General features: G+C 54.7%; 2 pseudogenes; both read left to right on the forward strand.

The window, feature by feature from the left end:
• The window catches only part of LOC138102480 (zinc finger protein 850-like), a 289,839-nt pseudogene that overhangs the window by 46,417 nt on the left and 222,915 nt on the right, over positions 1 to 20,507 (forward strand).
• LOC138102469 (olfactory receptor 14J1-like) lies at positions 173 to 2,415 on the forward strand (annotated as a pseudogene).

The following is a 20,507-nucleotide window of genomic DNA, read 5'->3' on the forward strand; positions in this document are numbered from 1 at the left end:
GTCCTGCAGAGCAGGGTCCTGCAGCCCAGGGCGCTGTGCTGGGACAGGGACTCTGCTGCCTGCCAGGGGCAGCTCTCAGCCGGCCCGGGGAGCTGCTGCCAGCGCTGGGGGAGGAGCAGTGAGGGGAAGGAGTGACCCTGAGCAGGACAGGTGCTACTGCTGAGAGCTGCTGTTTGGGGCAGGGCTGCTCCCAGCTCCAGACCAGCCTGGGCACAGCTCCGGAGGCGCTTCCCAAAAGAAGGTAAGCCAGGGATTGCTGTCAAGATCAGGAGCGTTCCTGAGCGTGTTTGGATTTCCTGCTTGGAGCAGGCTGGGAAGGTTGCGGGATGAGAGAAGCAGAACAGGAGTTGGAATCCCAGAATGACAGAACATTCTGAGTCTCTGCTATTGTCCTTGTTATAGTTATTATTATTACTCCACTGACATTGTCACTGCTATCTGGTGCTCTCAGTTGGGCTCTGGGATCTGCAGCAGCTGAGTCAGGCTCTGCCCTTGGGATTCCTGCCAGACAGGGCTGTCCATGGGAATGGGATGTCCAAGCTTCCCTGTGCCCTGTGGGGCTGTGGGCAAAGCAGTCCATGGGAAAGGGGAATGACCTGAGCCTCCCTCCTGGAGATACCATCATGGGTACACCCAGAGCTCTCCTCACTGTGTCCTTCCAAGCTCTGAGCTGCCCTCCTGGGTGCAAATCTGTGCCAGAGCCTCTCGGCGTGCCCTGAATGTCCCGCAGGGAAGTGCAGAGATGCCACAGCTGAGGAAATGCTGCTGGGTTTGCCAAGGGTAGCGTGAGTGTCCCTGGCAGAAGGGGGTGCTGAGACCTTGCTCAGAGACCTTTAGAGAGGGTGAGACATTCAGGGATCCCTGTGCTCTGGGCAGGGTCTGGTTTATGCCATGGTGAACCGGGAGTGTGATTGTGCTTGGACAGCAGCCAAAGGGGCAAGCCTAGGGCAGTTGGGAACAAGCCCATGCAGCCCCTCAGCTTGCCCTGAGCCACAGGGAATCCTTTGCCTCTCACCTCTCTCAGTGGCAAAGGTGGAGTGCAGCAGAAATGCTGGGGATTTCTGACCTCAGAGAAGCAGGAATGATGTGTGGGTAGGAAAACCTTTCCTAAAACTCGCTCCTGCCATCCCTGTCCTGTGGAACTGAGAGTAAAACTGCTACCAAGCCTTTCTAGGAGGGAGTCCACTGACAAATCCTGACTCTCCAGCCTTGTCCCTCTGCCACACGGCCACAAACCCAGGGCAGCGAGGCAGCAATGGCTCCTCGACAGCCCCCAGGCACAGGCCTGGCTGCTCCTGGCACACTCAGACAGCACAAGTGGAGCTCAGGCAGGCAACTGGGTGAAGGTTTTCCCAGAGCAGGAACAAGGGTGGGGCAGTCCCAGCGGCACAGTCTGCAGGGAATGGCACAGGTTTGGCTCCAAGCAGCCTGTCCTGACTTGTCACTGTCCTTTCTCCATGAACAGGTGCCCATGGCCAGACACAGCAATGTCCAACAGCAGCTCCATCAGCCACTTCCTCCTGCTGCCATTGGCAGACACGCGGCAGCTGCAGCTCCTGCACTTCTGCCTCTTCCTGGGCATCTCCCTGGCTGCCCTCCTGGCCAACGGCCTCATCATCAGCACCGGAGCCTGCGGCCAGCACCTGCACAGCCCCATGTTCTTCTTCCTGCTCAGCCTGGCCCTCACCGACCTGGGCTCCATCTGCACCACTGTCCCCAAAGCCATGCACAATTCCCTCTGGGGCACCAGCCACATCTCCTACACAGGATGTGCTGCTCAGGTGTTTCTGATTGTCTTCTTCCTTGGAACAGAGGATTTCCTCCTCACCGTCATGTGCTACGACTGCTACGTGTCCATCTGCAAAGCCCTGCACTACGGGACCCTCCTGGGCAGCAGAGCTTGTGCCCACATGGCAGCAGCTGCCTGGGTCAGTGGCTTTCTCACTGCTCTGCTGCACACGGCCAATACATTTTCTCTGCCCCTGTGCCAGGACAACGCCCTGGGCCAGTTCTTCTGTGAAATCCCACACATCCTCAGGCTCTCCTGCTCAGACACATACCTGAGGGAATTTGGGCTTCTTGCTTTTAGTACTTTTCCTTTTTTTGGGTTGTTTTGTGTTCATGCTTTTCTCCTATGTGCAGTTCTTCAGGGCCGTGCTGAGGATCCCCTCTGAGCAGGGCTGCCACAAAGCCTTTTGCATGTGCCTCCCTCACCTGGCCTCTCTGTTTCTCAGCACTGGCACATTTGCACACCTGAAGCCCCCCTCCATCTCGTCCCCATCCCTGGATGTGGTGGTGTCAGTTCTGAACTCGGTGGTGCCTCCAGCCCTGAACCCCCTCATCTACAGCCTGAGGAACCAGGAGCTCAAGGATGCCCTGAGGAAAATGATGACTATATCTTTTCAGAAGCAATAAACTCTCTCTTTTCTGCTCCAGAACCTTCAGAATGTAACTCTTTACAATCTCAGGGGGTTTTTTCTATTTGTCCATTTTTTCATTGGTGCCTTCTTTTCTTCTTTTTCTAGTGTTATGCTGTTTTTTATAAAATCCTGTAGTACTGCTCTTAGCATTTCTACATGAACATCTGCCTTTCTTTGGAAACCCAAAGACTTTCAGGAGGCTTCTTCCCTGTGCATTTGAATCAAAAGGAGTGTCTGCCCTGACTTGTGTGTCCAAGGTTTGTTCCTCAGCCCTTCTCTGGCTCTGCAGGGGCAGTGCCTGTGGGCACAGCTGGAGGGAAGAGACTCCCAGCACAGCAGCACAGCCAGGGACAATGGCCCAGCCTCTTCCCACCTCTGCTCTTCCCAGCCCATGGAACCCAGAGTCAATTGTGACAAAGTGGGGCCTCTTCAGACAAAGGTGGTGTGGAAACAGTGCCACCACTCATGGAACCCAGTGTCCATTGTGACACAGTGGGGTTTAATGGAACCCAGAACATCTTTGTCATGCAATGGAATCTCATGGAACCAAGGGCCGGTTGTTATAGAGAGGGGCCTCATGGAACACAATGGCCACAGAAACATTACCAGGCCTAGTAGAAAGAAGGCGCCATTGTGGCACAGCAAGGCTTCATGGGACCTAGGAGAGCGCAGGGTCACAATGGAGTTTCATGGAACCAGTGGTCAATTGTGACATGGCAGGGTCTCATGGAACCCAGATTCCACCGGGACATTGCCAAGGCTGGTGCAATCAAGGGTCCACTGTGACACAGAAAGGCCCTGTGGCACCCAGGAGACCAGTGTGGGGCAATGGATTCTCATGCAACCAAGGCGCCATTGGAACAAAGCCGGGCCTGAGGGCCAGCCAGTGCCACTGGGACATCTCCAGCCTTTGAGGAAGCAAGTGTCCATGGTGACACAGCACAGCCTGATGAATCACAGGAGAGCACAGTGACGCCATGGAATCTTGGGGAACCAAGTGTCCATTGTAAAGACAGTGGGGCCTCAATGAAGCCAGGAGACCATTGTGACGCAATAGAACCTCCGGGAAGCAAGTCTCAGTTGTTCCAAAGAGGGGCTGCATGGAAACCAGGAGACCATTGGAACACCGAGGAAACCGATGGGAGCAAATGTCCACTGTTTGATGTTGTGGCCTCACAGAGCACTGGAAGCCATTGACACACAATGGAAAAACATGGAACTACGGCTCCCTAGTGGCAGAGGAGGGCCTCATGGAACCAAGGAGACTTCTGTGATGCAATGGAATCTCAAGGAACCAAGGGTCAATTGTCAACACATCAGCCTCTCCTGAAACTAAGGAGAACATTGTGATGCAGTGAAATCTCATGGAACCATGTGTCAATTGTGAACACAGCAGCGCCTCATGGAAGCCAGGTGCAACTGGAACCGTGGCATGGCTCATGGACGGAAGGGGCTATTGTGACACAGTGGGGCCTCTTGGAACCCAGGAAACCATTGGGGGCAATGGAATCTTGGGGAACCAAGGCTCTATTGTGACACAGTGGGGCCTCTTGGAACCCAGGAGAACATTGTCACATAGAGATATCTCATGGAACTAAGTGTAAACTCTCAGCACAGCAGGATGTCACAGTCCAATCTTGAAAGGAATTAGAAATGCCTCTGTCCAAATTAAGGTGCAAACAAGACCAAGACCAAAGTCAATAGTACGGGCTTTATTTAATAGCAAATATGAGAGAGAGAGAGAAGAGAAAGAGATAGAAAAGAGGTTGGGGGGCAGAAAGAGCGTGAGAGAGACAGATGAAAGAAAATACACCACTCCATGGATCCCACTGGGATCCCAATGATGCTCTCCAGCTGGTCTTTTTGGTGGTAAGAGTCCCCCTAAAAGCACAGAATCCAATGGATTAATATATGCTCAGGGCAGGTGGGAATACCCAGGTACCTCCCCTGGGGGAGGGCACTTGGACACTGTCTCTTGCCGCAGACTCTGGGTCTGCTGCATCACTTTGCATCATGTGCAGTCCTGTGGAGAAAAGCCTCAGGAATAAGTTTTGGGAGCACTTTGGGAGGTCTTTGATGGATTATGACACCCCCTCAGCTGCCTCTCATGTGAATATCCCATGGATATGGCCTTTCCAGTGTTGGAGGTTTCCCAGCTGGGCCAGTTTGTGTAAGGGAGGATGGGTGTTCAGTACCTCTGACCAGAGGTAGCACCACAGACCTGAAACCTCCTTGTCCCCCTCAGTGGCAGGGGAGTCTGTGTAAACCTGTGTAAGCCCTCTGTGGACTGTGGTCTCCTCCACCCCAAACCCAGCCAGCCATGAAACTTTGTCAGGAAGGGCTTTTTGCTCATTATGCCTGAACTGTATAAAGGAGCTGCCACCACCCAAGCACCCCCTGTCCCTGGATGTGCCTCCTGAGGGGAACTTTGGCCTGCAAGTTTAGCTAAGGAACCTTGAGATCAGGGAAAGGGGGACTCTTAGCCAGGGATCTCAGGTCTAGGGAGAAGGAAACAAGGCTGAGGGAGGAGAATGAATCCACCAGAAAGCCAAGGCCAGAGCTGTCCTGAAAATCAGCCCTGGCTGGGGGAGGCCCCAGCCCCCAGACCCATTTGCTGAGGCCAGGTTTGCACCCCCATCCCCCAACCAAGGGGGCAGGAGGAGCGTTTGGGGGTGTGGGGTAACCCCTGCCCAGGGGGAGTGAACACCACCCCCCTTACCCAGACTGGCTCAGGTGTGAAACCCCCACCCCGGGAAGGCCACACACACAGGGGTCAGTGTCACACTTGCCCCTCCCCAGGGGAGGTCTCTGTCCCTGTCACTCCCTTGCTCTCCCCCCTCTTCTCTTTCACAGGCTGGGCCCTTTGCCAAATATGAGAATCATTTTTTTCTTTATCCCTGTCACCTCTGTGACAGCTACACAGAGTTTATCCTTCCTTTAAATCATCTGTATTGGGCCGAACTTTCACTTTTCTTTTACAGGAACCTGCCAGCAGCTGAGCTGGAGCTGTGCGGGAACCGCTGGACCTTTGAATTGCCACCATCACTGCTTGTGCTGTTGGTTCATTCATGGTTGGGGTTTGTTTGCGTTTTCATCACAAGTGACTTGTGGGAAGAGCAAACATTCCTCCAAGCATTTTCGGTAGAGTTAAGTTTGATTTCTGCCAAGTTTATTTTGTCCGGTGCCCAGGGGATGCTCAAGGGATCTCTGTGCCTCTCTCCCTGGGGGATGCTGGGGAGGGGCTTGGTGGGGTTGTCCCTGTCCCTCTCACTCCAGGGCATTCCCAAGGCAGTGTCCCTGTCCCTTTCAGCCTTGGGGATGCTCGGGCATCTCCAACCCTCTCGCCCCAGGGAATGCTTGTGCGGGACTGGCGACCAAGGGCTCTGTGTCCCTTACACTGCTGAGTGTGCTCAGGGGCTCTCCAACCTTCTCATACCTGGGGAGTCTGGGGGAGTCTCTGTCCCTCTCACCCCTGGGGTGACCCAGCCCAAGCACCATCGTGGTGAGAGCGACACAGACACCCCCAAACCTACACAAGCACCTCCCAAAAATCCCAAGGGGAGAAGGACAGAGACCCCCACCAGGCACTGAGTGGGGTGAGAGGGACAGAGACCATCCCCAGTCTGGAATCATTCCAAGACAAGAGAGGCTTGGAGACCCCCCCCGGGACTCCCCAGGTAGGAGAGGGTTAGAGAAACTAAACTTGGGGGTCGCCCGGGTCGTCAAGGATCCGGGTGCTTCAACGCTGCCCCTCCATTCCACACGAGCATTCCAGGAAGGCAGCCCTGAATGTGACCCTTGGGGGTCTGGGATCAGCCTTCACATCCCTGTGGGAGCAGCCACAGAGAGGACGAGAGACTTTCCCCCTCTTATTCCTGTGGAAGGGTGAACCCCAGCTGCCCTTTTCTTCTGCTGCCTCCTCATCTCCTCGGCAGAGGATGTCAAACTCCCCAGGAGCAGGAAGAAGCCCATTCTGGGTTTCCTTGTGTCTGCAGCCTGGAACATCCACTCCGAGCAGAGCACTTGGGAAAGCCCTGCTGAATGACAGCAGGAGGAGGTTTGTGAGAAAGGCAGGAAATTGTATTTTGATAGGAAATCACAATTCCAAATTCTTTCTTTCTGTCTCGTTCATTTTCAGTCAGTTCTGGTCTGGTTTCCAGAGTGCCACCTTCTCAGCTGATTGTATTTGTGTTCTCCTTTCCCTTCTGCCTTCCTTACCTGCTCTGTTTGTCTCTCAGTGTCTCTCTGGAGCCAGGGCAGCTCCCACCAAAGGCCCTCCCCTGATTTTATTCCCAATCCACCAGCTAAAACAACCATGGATGAGGTGATGAAGGCTGGCAGTGAAATGTCACTGGAAGATCTTGCAGCACTTGGCTTTTGGCTCCTTCCTGAGAGCTTTGCCTTCAAAGGCAGGAACATCTTCTCCTTGCTGGGAACTGGAATTCCAGATGCCTGGAGGGTGTGCCGTGGATGCCAGAGGGGCATTCCCGAGGCTCGCAGGGTGCTGGTCCTGCCGTGCCTCCCACGGGAGCTGTGCAGGGCCAGGGGACAAGGTCCAGCAGCTGGGTGGGCTCCCAGAGCAGACAGCAAAGGCTGCTTTGCTGGACATTTCCCAGCACATTCCCAGCTGGAAGCAGAGGGAGGAGGGAAAGGGAAGCGAGTCCCTGTCAGAACCCCAGAAGGATTGGGGTGGGAAGGGACCCTGCCCGTGGGTTAGTGGGCTGAAAGCCAAGTGGAGCAAGACCTTACAATGCCATCTCCCTGCCAGCCTGTGCTGCTGACAGGAGCAGGGTGCCACTTTAGCCCTCTGTAGGCGGGACGAAACTGTGCATTCCACTCCCCTTATCTCATTTCTGATGAGCTGTTCATGATAGGTCGTTTGCAGGAGCTGCCCAGTGCACCCCCAACCCCTCAGGCTATGAGGAGCTGGCTGTTAAATGAGATAAGGAAGGAGAGGCAAACCTCTGCTGCGTGACTCCGCTGTGATAACTCCCTCCGGAGTAGCAGCAGCAGCACAGTCCCACCCAGCCTGAGGGCTCACCTCTGCTGATGGGCCATCATGGACTGAATGGCCCCAGCACAATGGGCAGCTGCAAGGACTGAGACCATCAGGGCTCCCAAAATATCCCATGACTCCCAGGATTACATCTTTCTATTGTGAAACTGCCCGCCCTGGGGGAGGGGCTGAGCATTTCCCACCTGAACCTGAGCATATAAAATCTGGGTTTGAGGCCTTCTGGCAACACTCAAGAGATCCAGGGCAGGAGCCGAACTCCAACAGGACTGTGACCACTGCTGTCAACAAGACTGCAACTTTCACTTGGACAGGACAGTGTGTCTACCACTGCGACCAACAGGTTTTGTTTTCTTTCCTTTTGCTTTGCATGCAGCAGGACCAGATGGTGCTCAGCACAGGAACTAACCACCATCGTTCTGCTCTTGTCCCAGGGTGCCTGGTTATACTCAGCCTTTGTGGGTTACAGCTGTATCATGGTATTTCTTGTCATCTCTTTGGTGAATTGTAACTCCCACCTTCATCTCTCTTGGGGCAGATCAGTGGGGTTCATTTCTCATGCCAGTTAAAACCAGCATGGTGTTTGAGACGATTTTACAGTCATGATATGCCCGGTGACTTCTAGAGAAGGACATGGGCAGGAGCAACCCCTAAGCCAACACACTCACACCGTGTTTTTCACTCCAAACCAGGATTTCCCACTCCCAAACCTTGGCCAGATGGAGGCGGAGGCTGTGAGAAAGAGGAAGATGCCCCAGGACACCCAGGCAGGTGAGGAGGAAGTCCCTGCCCCGTTCCCCCTCTCTCCTGCTCCATCTCCCAGCCCAGCATCGCCCCCGGCTGCAGGACAACCCCGCTGCCGATGCCGTCCTGCCGGGGACGGTCTGGGGGGATCTCCTTCCCCTTCCCTGTGGCACAGAGGCAAATCCCATTGTCTCCTTGTCCTTCCTCCCCCAGACAAGGAGCTGAGGATGGAGCCCAGGGAGGACAAATCCTCACGGCAACACCTGGTGGAAGAGGCCATTTTGAGCAGCTCCCCAGTGCAGGAATCCAACGGGGAGGAAAACCACCGGAGATCCCGCAGGAGGAGGGGCTGCAAACGCAGCCCAGGGAGCTCTGAGGAGGAAAGACCCACCCTGTGCCAGGAAGGCGGCCAGAGATCCAGCCAGCATTCAGCCTTGGTGGTCCATGAGCAGCGTCACGCTAGGGAGAAACGCTACAAGTGCTTGGAATGTGCGAAGAGCTTCAGCCGGAGCACCAACCTGATCCACCACCAGTTGATTCATACTGGGGAACGCCCCTACGTGTGTGGGGAATGTGGGCAGAGCTTCAGACAGAGCTCCAGCCTGATCCAACACCGGTTGATTCATACTGGGGAACGGCTCTATGTGTGTGGGGAATGTGGGAAGAGCTTCAGACAGAGCTCCAGCCTGATTCACCACCAGAAGATCCACACTGGCGAGAGGCCCTACGAGTGTGGCGAATGTGGGAAGACGTTTCAGACCAGCTCCAGTCTCCTCCTGCACCAGCGGATTCACACAGATGAGAGGCCCTTCCGCTGCCCCGACTGCGGGAAGGGCTTCAAGCGCAACTCCCACCTCATCAGGCACAAACGCATCCACACCGGCGAGAGGCCCTACGAGTGTCCTGAGTGTGGGAAGAGCTTCAGGCAGAGACATAGTCTTAGCTGCCACCAGAGGATCCACACTGGGGAGAGGCCCTACGAGTGTTCTGAGTGTGGGAAGAGCTTCAGCCAGAGCTATAGTCTTAGCTGCCACCAGCGGATCCACACCGGGGAGAGGCCCTACGAGTGTTCTGAGTGTGGGAAGACCTTCAGCCAAAACTCCAGTCTCCTCCGCCACCAGAAGATCCACAGCGGGGAGAGGCCCTACGAGTGTCCCGAGTGTGGGAAGAGCTTCTCCAGGAGCTCTCACTTGACCAGACACCAACGGAGCCACCAGTAAGGGAAGCCCTGTGAGTGCCCCGAGTGCAGGAAGAGCTTTGTGCACTGCTCCAACTTCATCTCGCAGCAGAGGATCCATGTCGGGTGATGCACAGTGACCCCCGTTGGGCAGAGACCTGGTGACCCCTGTTCCAGATGATCCCCATTGTGGGGGGAGGATGTTTGGGAGATTTATTTCACTTCTCATTCTCGTGCTCTGATTTCATTGCTAAGAAATGCAATCCCTGTCCCCAGACTGGGTCTGGTTTTCCGTGCTGGTGGTCGGGGCAGGAGCTCTCCTGGTCCTTATCTCAGCTCCTGGGCCTTTCCTCAGCCAACCAAAGAAGTCACTAAACAATTTTTAGCCACTCTGAGCTTTTCACACTGATGAGTGCCCAGGTGCCAGGCAGATCTGCTGCACCCAGACCTCCCCACCTGGGCCCCCCTCACCTCCAGTGCCCCCCGGGAGCAGAATTAAGGGAGAGAGGGGAGGTTTCAGCACCTGCCCAGAGCTGGGGATATGGCAGCTGGGGCCATACTGGTGGCACTGGTGGTGCTGCGAGCCCCCCGGCCACAGGCATGGAGCTCTCAGGTGAGCCGAGGTGGTGGGAAGAGGAGTCCAGGTATGGTGGGAAAAGTGGGGAGAGGAGGGAAAATGGGTGTGTGGGACCCATAAAATGAGTTGGAGGGGGAGTGGGACCTCCTAAAAACAGAATGGGAAGGGGGCTGAGGACTGGGGGACAATGGGACAGGCACGGGAAAGCTTAGAAATTGGGGAATGGAAGGGTGGCATCCCAAAACTGAGCAGGAGGGGGCCGGGGATTGGGAGGATTGTGTGAAAAGGGTTGGGAAAGGGTTAAAAGGGGGGACTGGGACCCCCAAACTGATGGGGGAAGGGGCTGGCAGCTGGGGATTGATGGGAAAGGAGGGGAGAAAACAGAAAAAGGGTGGAAATGAGAGTGGGACTGCGGGAAGAAAAGTCTCATGGCGGCCGTGGAGCAAGGGGTTGTGGAGTGGGGATCTGGGGTGGCCCCCTGAGCTCTTGGCTTGCTGGGGGGTGCTGGGGGCTGCTGGGGGGCCACCCCCTCACCTGTGTCCTGCATACACAGAGCTCTTCCAGCACATGGTAAAGTCCAACTGTTGTTTCATTAATGGTACCGACCAGGTGGGGTTTGTGGTGAGGTTCAGCTCCAGCCTGGAGCAGCTCCTGCACTTGGACAGCAATGTGGGGCACTGCGTGGGGGACACACTGTATGGGGAGAAACAGGCCTGGTGCTGGAACACTGTCCTGGGGTGATGTTATGAGGCTGCTTTATTCCTTAACCCTCCGCTCAATGCCCAAGGACGCTGTGTCTTTAGGATGGACCTGGGGGTGGGGCCGGAGCCACGGGACGTGAGTGAGGGTCAGTTCAACGGCTAGAGCCCAACGGCTCAGGGACTCCTGGGTCTCGACAGGGCCTTGGAGGGAGCGCGCCGGGGGCGTTGTGCGGCTCCTTGGGTTTTTGGTGTTCTGGCTAGCTGGAAGAAGGTTCTGTTGGGTTTTCTTGTTCTTTTTCCCTTCCCTCCCCCTTGCCTCACTGCCTCCCTTCCCTTCCCTCCAGTCCGGGGAGCCTGTGGGTTGGCCCCGGTGGGCCCGCGGGGTGGCCCCGGCTGGTCTGAGTTGGTGCATCTCTTCCCTCTCCAGGAATTTGTTGTATTTCGGGGTTTGTTTCCCCTGTTCTACCCTGCTTTGTTTGGTGTTAATAAACAGTTTGGGTTTTTTCCCACTTTATGTTCTGCCTCTGTGTCCAGTAAGAGCAGGTCCTACCACGCCCGGTCAGCTCTGGACACAGCAGGCTGCGGGGACCAGCCTCCGGTGTAGGAGTGACCGGAGGTCTGGCTCGTGGATCCTTCCGGGGGACCACAGGGACCGAAGCAGGTGGCGGAGGAAAGGAGGCAGGCCTAGAGTTGGGTAGAATCCAGAAGGTTTATTGTACCCCCAGACAGAGGTCCTCACCAACCAGGGGAGCCCAGCTCTATGGCACTGAGCCAAGGCATGCAAGGGATTTTATGGGGGGGTGGTGGTCAAGGGAGGGGTTACAAAAGAACCAATAGGGCAGGGGAAGGGTAGGGCAAACAGGGTGATGAACACTTACAGGAACAAATGGTAACAAAGTAAGGGAGGGGCTCCTATCCCAGGACCAATCGCCTGGCCCCCTGGCTAGAACTTTCTAGACGCCTGGGAGGGGAACCAGAGTGACAGACAGAGCCCCGGGAGGAGACAAAACTGATAGATAGGGAGATTTACATAAAACAGGGAGGGTGCCAACTGGGATAAACCAAATACACAGAACTTAAGGGGAATGCCCCGACTGAACCAACATAAACACTCCCACAATGTTCTTGTGACCCACTTGTCTTACTGGTGGAGGAAATGGGGAGGTCCTTTTCCCTTTGGAGGAGACACTCATTCCAGAGTGTTTCCTCCTGAAGTCTTGTCTCCAAAACCAAGACATAAATTTGGCACCCAACTTAAGGGGCACGTGGAATAGGGGGGAAAAAATCAAAACCATTTTGGTTTGAATCACTTTTGTATTGAGGTACAGCAGTAAGACCATGCTGTTTGATTTAATAATTTTTCTGTGGAAGCTAGCCATAAGTACATGTCTGTCGGGGTCTCCTCCCCCCGCCATGTAGCCCTGAGGGGAGACACGGGGTTTCCCTGCCCCTGGTCAGCCTCATTCCCCATTGGTTGGTTTGTGTTTCCTGCGCAGGCAAGGACCCTCGGTTCCTCGTGACTGTAACAGTTCCTGGGCAGAGCCCGGCCATGTGGCTGGGGAAATAAACATCTCTGAAACATCTATCAAGAATCCGTCTATATGTATTTCTTTTCCACGGGACTCCTGGTTTGATATAGGCGTGTTACAGTATCCCCACTGCAACAAAATGGTGGGGAATTGTGAGCAGAACGATCCCTGATCCCTTAGCAACCGATTTGTGTGAGTAAACCCTAGAAACTTTGGATTCCTCTTCTTGGTTTTGTTTTGCTATTCCATATCTAAACTATGGAGGAACCGTGGGAAGACTCTTGGCTTTCAGAGCCGCATATGGACATTTATCAAGCTTAAAATGATTCTTGAACAACGATTTGTAAATTTTAGCTTGATTCAAGCTCAAAAAGAACTGAAACACTTCCTGGCATGGTTGTTTAAGAACTTTTTCTATGTTTCTTGGGATTTAATTCTTACCAAGGGCTTTTGGAAGACCGTTTGGACATAGTTAATATTTGAGTCAAAATATATGCCGATGGAAGAATATTTTCGTGAATATTATTTAATTACCGAGACTGTTGAGCAATGTCAGCTGTGTCCTGGTGAAGGGAAGCCTGGCTCAGGGACCGTGCGACCCAGGCCACGTGCACCGAGCGCTCTGCGAGCAGCAGCGAGGCAGCTCCCGTGCACGGGCAGAGCCACGCGAGCCGCAGTGTCAGTGGTGGAGCGGGGAGCGGCGGGAGCGGCACTGCCCAGCGGTGCCCGCCCGGCCCCGTGCAGCGCGTGGTGGAGCGAGCCCCGTGAACGCCTGAACGAGAGGGGCGGCGCGCGGGCAGCGGCTGGCGGTGGTGGCAGTAGAGCGGAGCTGCGCCCAGCCGAAACGCGCGCTGGAGCAGGGCATGGGGGGGTCATCGCTTGGGGGCGCAGAGACGTGGGTGCAGCCCCAGGCAGCGGCAGCAAAGCTGCGACCAGAGGAGGCGACGCACGGCAAACGGAGCGGCGCGGCCCAGCCCAGCCCGCACGGCCCCGAGTGTGACCCCGGGAAAAGCGCGCAGGAACCAGCAGCGCAGACAATTCCAACATGGGAGCGACCAAAAGAGAGAGCAAAGACACAGCGAGACAGAAAACAGCAGCCACTCGGAAAAAGGAAAAGACCATAGTAGCTAAGAACTTAGGGATAGGGAAATGGTATAATGTTAAACAAAATTACGGTTTTATAACAAGATGTGATAACCAGCAAGACATATTGGTGCATAGAACTGCTATTAAAAAGAATAACCCAGAAAAATGCATCCCAAGCTTGGGAGATGGAGAGGTGGTGGAATTCAAAATCATACAAGGTAGAAAAGGGTTACAAGCATCGCAGGTCACTGGGCCTGATGGTGTTCCTGTGAAAGGCAGTATATATGCTAAAAATCGTAGTCATGTTAGACAATATCTCCTTGGTAGGCCCCCCTACAGTCTCCCTTTCCTAATCCCACCTTTCCCTTTTACCCTATGTCCTATTACCCCCAGTGTATTCCCAATCCGTTTTTCCATCCATGGTTTCCCTCACAAAACCATACCTTTGCCAATTGTTTCCCCAAAAATCCCTTTCCAGTGCCGAGTGGGGGATGAAAAGGGGGAGGGAAGAAATTAAACCCTCTCCTGCCTCAGTTTCCCCACAAAGCATGCTCAGAGAGTTCTGTCTCCCTTCTGTCAGCCCTAAGATGTTCCACAGAATCTGTTTGGACATTTAAAGACTCAGGAGGGTGGCTTGTTTTGTTTTGAAACTGTTCTTGTTATGTTTATCCAGTTGTCTCCATTCTCCTTTTATTAAAATAAAACGGGGGAAATGTCGGGGTCTCCTCCCCCTGCCATGTAGCCCTGGGAGCCTTGAGGGCACAGACACACGGGGTTTCCCTGCCTCTGGTCAGCCTCATTCCCCATGGGTTGGTTTGTGTTTCCTGCGCGGGCAAGGACCCTCGGTTCCCTGTGACTCTAACAGTTCTTCAGCAGAGCCCAGCCATGCGGCTGGGGAAATAAACATCTCTGAAATATCTATCAAGAATCCGTCTATATGTATTTCTTTTCCATGGGACTCCTGGTTTGGTATAGGCGTGTTACATTATCCCCACTGCAACACATGTCCACAGCTATGGGCAGTCGTGTCCCTGGCTTACACTTTTATAAGTCAGAAATAAGAATCAGCACTGCCATTTTAATATGCCTGGTGGCAGTGATTCATCGAAGTTTGGCTGGAGTAATGGAAGCCATGGAGAAGGTGTATGTCATGTTGTTTTCCCATTCTGGCCTTGGTAGCTTCCTTTTGGAATGTATTAGCAATTGCACCCAGCTTGTTAGGGGAAAAGCAGGGGATGATAACTCCCAGCCCTTCATCTCCTTCTTCCCCTTCAGATCTGGCACATCACCTTTTGAAAGTGTCCAGTTTCCCCTGGATGTCAAAGATGCCACCTCCTTGTTATGTTATCTAGCAGGGTTTCTCTATGTGGTCTCCAGCTTGTCTAAAATAAGGGCTGAGATTTCCAGAGGGGTTGCCCAGACACCTGCCCCACTTGCAGAAAATCCTAAGTGCTGTGGGGTATGGGAGGACATAGGCCTGACCCTGAAGCACTTTTCTGACCCAGGAGCCTGGAACTTCCCCCCTGAACAAATTCAGAATCCAGCTGAGGTGGGGAAGTATCTGAAGGAAAACTGCAATAACAACACTGATGAAAAGGAAAAGCTCATTGTCACGTGCTGGGTCCTGGCTAATGCTAACCGCACGCTGCTGGATTCTGTAGGGCAGAAGATACAGCCAGAGGGGCAGGAGAATAAGGCAGCAGACACCCCAATCACTCCAGCTGCAGCTAAAGCAGATGGGGAGCCTAAACCAACAACAATTGCCCCTGTCCAGAGAAAGAAACACAAAGCCAAATCCATTTGCCCACTGGATGATGATGGGCAGCCAGGACCTTCACAGCCAGCAGAGCAAGTGAAACCTGAAATCATTACCGAGTCCCTGTCCATAGATGGCCCTTGTACCCTGAGGAAGGATTGCACCCAACGGCCTGATGAAACTATATTAAGTTGGATGGTCCAAATCTGGGACACTGCAAGCGATGGTATATTCTGGATGGCACTAAAGTGAGGCATTTGGGGTCTCTGTCACTTGATCTAAGTATCGACCGAGGGATGACAAGGGGCCCTGAAGCTCTCAGTCTCTGGACAGTCTTACTGCTGTACCTCAATACAAAAGTGATTCAAACCAAAATGATTTTAATTTTTTTTCCCGCTTCCACGTGACCCTTACGTTGGGCACCAAATTTATGTCTCGGTTTTGGAGACAAGACTTCAGGAGGAAACACTCTGGAATGAGTGTCTCCTCCAAAGGGAAAAGGGCCTCCCCATTTCCTCCACCAGTAAAACAAGTGGGTCACAAGAACTGAAAGTGGAAAAAAAACCCAAACCGTTTATTAACACCAAACAAAGCACGGTAGAATAGGGGAAGAAACCACGAAATACAACAAATTCCTGGAGAGGGAACAGACACACAGGCTCAGACCAGCTGGAGCCACCCCGCAGGCCCACTGGGGCCAACCAGCAGGCTCCCTGGACTGGAGGGAAGGGAGGCAGTGAGGCAAGGGGGAGGGAAGGGAAAAAGAACAAGAAAACCCAACAGAACCTTTTTCCAGCTAGCCAGAACACCAAAAACCTGAGTCGCACAACGCTCCCAGCGCACTCCCTCCCAGGCCCTGCCACACCCCGGAGCCCCTGAGCTGTTGGGCTCTAGCCGTCGAACTGACCCTCACCCGGGTCCCGTGGCTCTGGCCCCACCCCCAGGTCCATCCTAAAGACACAGCGTCCTTGGGCATTGAGCGGAGGGTTAAGGAATAAAGCAGCCTCATAACATCACCCCAGGACAGTGTTCCAGTAGCGGGCCTGTTTCTCCCCATACAGCGTGTCCCCCACGCAGTGCCCCACATTGCTGTCCAAGTGCAGGAGCTGCTCCAGGCTGGAGCTGAACCTCACCACAAACCCCACCTGGTCTGTACCATTAATGAAACAACAGTTGGACTTTACCATGTGCTGGAAGAGCTCTGTGTATGCAGGACACAGGTGAGGGGGTGGCCCCCCAGCAGCCCCCAGCACCCCACAGCAAGCCAAGAGCTCAGGGGGCCACCCCAGATCCCCACTCCACAACCCCTTGCTCCACGGCCTCCATGGGACCTTCCTTCCTGCAGTCTCACCCTCATTTCCACCCTTTTTCTGTTTTCTCCCCTCCTTTCCCATCAATCCCCAGCTGCCAGCCCCTGCCCCCATCAGTTTGGGGGTCCCAGTCCCCCCTTTTAACCCTTTCCCAACCCTTTTCACACAATTCTTGTAATACCCACCCCCATCCTGCCCACTTTTGGGATCCCACCCTTCCCAATCCCCAGTTTCTAAGCTTTCCCGTGCCTGTCCCATTGTCCCCCAGTCCTCAGCCCCCTTCCCGTTCTGTCTTTAGGGGGTCCCACTCCCCCTCCAACTCATTTTATGGGTCCCACACACCCATTTTCCCTCCTCTCCCCACCTTTCCCACCATACCTCGACTCCTCTTCCCACCCCCTCAGCTCTCCTGAAAGCTCCATGCCTGTGGCCAGGGGGCTCCCAGCACCACCAGTGCCACCAGTATGGCCCCAGCTGCCCCATCCCCAGCTCTGGGCAGGTGCTGAAACCTCCCCTCTCTCCCTTAATTCTGCTCCTGGGGGGCACTGGAGGTGAGGGGGGCCCAGGTGGGGAGGTCTTTGTGCAGCAGATCTGCCTGGCACCTGGGCACTCATCAGTGAGAAAAGCTCAGAGTGGCTAAAAATTGTTTAGTGACATCTTTGGTTGGCTGAGGAAAGGCCCAGGAGCTGAGATAAGGACCAGGAGAGCTCCCGCCCTGATCACCAGCACGGAAAAACAGACCAAGCCTGGGGACAGGGATTGCATTTCTTAGCAATGAAATCAGAGCACGAGAATGAGAAGTGAAATAAATCTCCCAAACATCCTCCCCCCACAATGGGGATCATCTGGAACAGAGGTCACCAGGTCTCTGCCCAACGGGGTTCACCTGACATGGATCCTCTGCTGCGAGATGAAGTTGGAGCAGTGCACAAAGTTCTTCCTGCACTCGGGGCACTCGCAGGGCTTCCCTTACTGGTGGCACTGTTGGTGTGTGATCAAGTGAGAGCTCCTGGAGAAGCTCTTCCTGCACCCAGGACACTCGTAGGGCCTCTCCCCAGTGTGGATTCATTTGTGCCTGGTGAAGTTGGAGTTGGTACCTGAAGCCCTTCCCGCAGTCAGGGCAGCGGAAGGGCCTCTAATCCTCGTGAATCTGCTGGTGCAGGAGACTGGAGCTGGTCTGAAACCTCTTCCCACATTCGCCACACTTGAAGGGCCGTTTCCTAGTGTGGATCATCTGGTGGCAAATCAGGTAGGAGCTCGTGCTGAAGCTTTTCCCACATTCCCCACACACATAGGGCCGTTCCCCGGTGTGGACCTGGCAGTGTCGGTTTAGGTAGGAGCTCTGGCTGAAGCTCTTCCCACATTCCCCACACACATAGGGCCTTTCTGCGATGTGGATCATCTGGTGGTGGATCAGGTTGGTGCTCCGGCTGAAGCTCTTCGCATATTCCAAGCACTTGTAGCGTTTCTCCCTAGCATGACACTGCCCATGGACGACCAGATTTGAGCTCTGACTGGATCTCTGGCCGCCTTCCTGGCACAGGGTGGGTCTTTCCTCCTCATAACTCCCTGGGCTGCCCCTCCTCCTGCGGGATCTCTGGGGCTTTTCCTCCCCGTTGGATTCCGGCGCTGTGGAGCTGCTCAAAATGGCCTCTTCCACCAGGTTCTGCCACGGGGATTTGTCCTCCCTGGGCTCCATCCTCAGTTCCTTGTCTGGGGGAGGAAGGACAAGGAGACGATGGGATTTGCCTCTGTGCCACAGGGAAGGGGAAGGAGATCCCCCCAGTCCATCCCCGGCAGGACGGCGTCGGCAGCGGGGTTGTCCTGCAGCCGGGGGCGATGCTGGGCTGGGAGATGGAGCAGGAGAGAGGGGGAAAGGGGCAGGGACTTCCTCCTCACCTGCCTGGGTGTCCCGGGGCATCTTCCTCTTTCTCACAGCCTCCGCCTCCATCTGGCCAAGGTTTGGGAGTGGGAAATCCTGGTGTGGAGGGAAAAACAAGGTGTGAGTGTGTTGGCTTAGGGGTTGCTCCTGCCCATGTCCTTCTCTAGAAGTCACCGGGCATATCATGACTGTAAAATCGTCTCAAACACCATGCTGGTTTTAAGTGCCATGAGAAATGAACCCCACTGATCTGCCCCAAGAGAGATGAAGGTGGGAGTTACAATTCACCAAAGAGATGACAAGAAATACCATGATACAGCTGTAACCCACAAAGGCTGAGTATAACCAGGCACCCTGGGACAAGAGCAGAACGATGGTGGTTAGTTCCTGTGCTGAGCACCACCTGGTCCCGCTGCATGCAAAGCAAAAGGAAAGAAAACAAAACCTGTTGGTCGCAGTGGTAGACACACTGTCCTGTCCAAGTGATGGGTGCAGTCTTGTCGACAGCAGTGGCCACAGTCCTGTTGGAGCTCGGCTCCTGCCCTGGATCTGTTGAGTGCTGCCAGAAGACCCCAAACCTAGATTTTATATGCTCAGGTTCAGGTGGGGACTGCTCAGCCCCTCCCCCAGGGTGGGCAGTTTCACAATGGAATGATGTCATCCTGGGAGTCATGGGATATTTTGGGAGCCCTGATGGTCTCAGTCCTTGCAGCTGCCCATTGTGCTGGGGCCATTCAGTCCATGATGGCCCATCAGCAGAGGTGAGCCCTCAGGCTGGGTGGGACTGTGCTGCTGCTACCCCGGAGGGAGTTATCCCAGCTGAGTCATTGGTGTGCAGAAAAAGAAACACTGCCCTGCCTCCCAGGGTTTGCCTCTCCTTCCTTATCTCATTTAACAGCCAGCTCCTCATAGCCTGAGGGGTTGGGGGTGCACTGGGCAGCTCCTGCAAAGGACCCATCATGAACAGCTCATCAGAAATGAGCTAAGGGGAGTGGAATGCACAGTTTGGTCTCACCTACAGAGGGCTAAAGTGGCACCCTGCTCCTGTCAGCAGCACAGGCTGGCAGGGAGATGGCATTGTAAGGTCTTGCTCCACTTGGCTTTCAGCCCACTAACCCACGGGCAGGGTCCCTTCCCACCCCAATCCTTCCGGGCTTCTGGCAGGGACTCGCTTGCCTTTCCTTCCTCCCTCTGCTTCCAGCTGGGAATGTGCTGGGAAATGTCCAGCAAAGCAGCCTTTGCTGTCTGCTCTGGGAGCCCACCCAGCTGCTGGACCTTGTCCCCTGGCCCTGCACAGCTCCCGTGGGAGGCACGGCAGGACCAGCACCCTGCGAGCCTCGGGAATGCCCCTCTGGCATCCACGGCACACCCTCCAGGCATCTGGAATTCCAGTTCCCAGCAAGGAAAAATGTTCCTGCCCTTGAAGGCAAAGCTCTCAGGAAGGAGCCAAAAGCCAAGTGCAGTAAGATCTTCCAGTGACATTTCACTGCCAGCCTTCATCACCTCATCCATGGTTGTTTTAGCTGGTGGATTGGGAACAAAATCAGGGACGGGCCTCTGGTGGGGGCTGCCCTGGCTCCAGAGAGACACTGAGAGACAAACAGAGCAGGCAAAGAAAGGCAGAAGGGAAAGGAGAACACAAATACAATCAGCTGAGAAGGTGGCACTCTGGAAACCAGACCAGAACTGACTGAAAATGAATGTGACAGGAAGAAATAATTTGGAATTGTGATTTCCTATCAAAATACAATTTCCTGCCTTTCTCACAAACCTCCTCCTGCTGTCATTCAGCAGGGCTTTCACCAAGTGCTCTGCTCGGAGTGGATGTTCCAGGCTGCAGACACAAGGAAACCTGGAATGGGCTTCTTCCTGCTCCTGGGGAGTTTGACATCCTCAGCCGAGGAGATGAGGAGGCAGCAGAAGAAAAGGGCAGCTGGGGGTTCACCCTTCCACAGGAATAAGAGGGGGAAAGTCTCTCGTCCTTTCTGTCTCTGCTCCCCCAGGGATGTGAAGGCTGATCCCAGACCCCCAAGGGTCACATTCAGGGCTGCCATCCTGGAATGCTCGTGTGGATTGGAGGGGCAGTGTGGCAACACCCGGATCTTGGACCACCCAGCTGCCCCCCCAAGTTTAGTTTCTCTATCCCTCTCCTACCTGGGGAGTCCCGGGGCAGTCTCCAAGCCTCTCTTGTCTGGGAATGATTCGGGGGTGGGGATGGTCTCTGTCCCTCTCACCCCACTCAGTGCCTGGTGAGGGTCTCTGTCCTTCTCCCCTTGGGATCCTCGGGAGGTGCTTGTGTGGGTTTGGGGGT

The sequence above is a fragment of the Aphelocoma coerulescens genome, unplaced genomic scaffold (assembly GCF_041296385.1).
Source record: "Aphelocoma coerulescens isolate FSJ_1873_10779 unplaced genomic scaffold, UR_Acoe_1.0 HiC_scaffold_77, whole genome shotgun sequence".
In the NCBI taxonomy this organism is placed as follows: Eukaryota; Metazoa; Chordata; class Aves; order Passeriformes; family Corvidae; genus Aphelocoma; species Aphelocoma coerulescens.